The 2,034-nt window shown below is 46.0% G+C and overlaps 1 protein-coding gene across 1 annotated transcript in view; it reads left to right on the forward strand.

Moving 5' to 3' along the window:
- Nucleotides 1–2,034, forward strand: part of LOC103614982 (protocadherin gamma-A9-like) — a 107,870-nt gene that overhangs the window by 11,198 nt on the left and 94,638 nt on the right. The gene's annotated exons all lie outside the window — the stretch shown is intronic.

Genomic DNA, 2,034 nt, shown 5'->3' on the forward strand with positions numbered 1-2,034 from the left:
CTGCGAGAAGCCGAGCCCGAGCAGCAGCGGCGTCGCGGGACAGCCTCCCGCCGTTGCCGATGCACCGCAGGTCTGTAAAGCCCCATGCTCTTTCTGTTTTTGAGGCTTTCCGGAACGTCGTCCCCGTTCCCCTGTTTTTTTCTGGGTGGTATCTGTGGGGGACCCTCATCTTTGTCCGTGTAGCGGCGGAAATGTTTGATATTCTTTGGTAACAGCTTCATTTTTAGCTGAAATGATTTGACTATTGCTCCCTCTTGAGCTAGTAGCTGTGCTCGTCCTTGTTTCCCGGGGTCGTGTTTTCGTGAGTTGCACATTTCTCTCTCCGTGAAGCACTGAATTGAGGAAAAACCAACCCCCCGTCTGTGGGGAGCAGGAAGCACTTTTTTTTTCATTCTTCACAGGTTCAACTTCAGTGGAGACGTTTTGTCTTCAGCTCTTGAGCTCTATAAATTAGAACGTGTTAGCAGTATTGAAAGTAGATCCGTATTCTGTGGAAGGAGAATGACGCGTTCTGCATGAGGGAGTCGGGGAAAAAGAGAAAAGCACTGACACCTTGTCTTGGAGTGTTTTCTTTCCTGATTGATTTGTTCAGAAAGGGTGTGCTTGGAACTGGCGTATAGCTTTACACAAACCCGTTCGTTAAAATTTCTATTGTCCCTATTAGATTCAGAAAAGAAATAATGTGGAAAGTTCCGTTCTCCATCCTGAGTGAAAAAAGAGATTGTCGCTCGTTTTTGGGAAATGTAGTAGTGGTCCTAGTTGGTTTCCTTTTTGCATCCTGGCTGGCAGTTCCTTCTGTTTTGCTCTTCATGATCTTTATTTCATACAGTGGTGAGAGTGTTGAATGATTTCTGTTTCAGTGATTTTTCCTTTTCTATCCTCTTTACACAGTGAGTTTGAGGGTTTTAGGAGAGCTCGGGTATATCGAGAACAGCAAATTTTTGCAATTCTGTTTACTAGGATAGACATCTGAGATATGAAGGGATCAAGTATCAAGCAGATTGGCCAAACGACGGTTTTGGCACTTGAATCAAGCACATTTGCACAATTATATTATTATAATAATATAAGTGTCATTAACTGTGCTCTGTGGTCAGCACAGTTTCGAGAGCCCAGCTGTACTTTTGTTCTATGGTTCTATAATTATTTTCTTGAAAACGTAGCATATCAACGTCATTAAGAAGTACTTGGATGAATAGTTTACCAACGACCTTCAGTGCTTTACACATTGATTTCAGAGAAAAGGAAACCTAGAATGACTTGATTAAATGTAAATGTGTTTAAACTAGGGAAACACTAGGTTTACCTTAGGAAGGGATATCAAATATTCCAAGTCCTGAAACTTTCTTTTGAGAGTTTTAGTTGCATCTTTATTTGTACCTAAAATTGAATTCTGTAATAATTAGTCCCCAGACTTCAAGAAGCATGCAATTGCTATCGTCCTGCTTGTGTTAACGAACCTGATAGCTCGGGTTTTTTGACAGGCGGTATCTTCCCGTTTTCTCTCTGAGAGCCTGTTGTTGAAGATGCTTTTGAACAAAAAGTATAAGACTAACAATAAACTAGAGGGTAAAATAAGAAAAATGGGTTTAATTTACGTGTATCGACATGAATAAATGATTAGTTTCCCGTGCGGTAGAAGAGTCATGCCCACGGGATGACTCAGCCTTCCTCCCTATCGTGATACCCTGGAGGAATAAAGCAGAGATCGGCTGCAGAAAAGCCGAGGCAGGAGATCCGCGCTGGACGAAAAGCGAAGTCTCCGTGGCGACTGTTCCCTGAACGGAGCAAGGCAGGGATGGGCATTGCTCGGCAGCGCTCGGTGCCTGCAGTGCCGGCAGGAGGCTGCGGGCGCCGCTGTTGACCGAGAGGAGCGAGAGGAAGCTCGGAGCGCTGCAGCCCCGCCCGCTGCGGACCCGCTCGCTCGGTCGGTTGCTCGCTCCCTGTCCGGTCCTACAGCCCCCGATCATCCCCGCGGTGCTGATCCATTCTGCAGCCGAGCGGAGTGACCAGCGACTGCGGCTCGGTGCAGAA

Source organism: Corvus brachyrhynchos, unplaced genomic scaffold (assembly GCF_000691975.1).
Source record: "Corvus brachyrhynchos isolate BGI_N302 unplaced genomic scaffold, ASM69197v1 scaffold545, whole genome shotgun sequence".
Classification (NCBI taxonomy): domain Eukaryota; kingdom Metazoa; phylum Chordata; class Aves; order Passeriformes; family Corvidae; genus Corvus; species Corvus brachyrhynchos.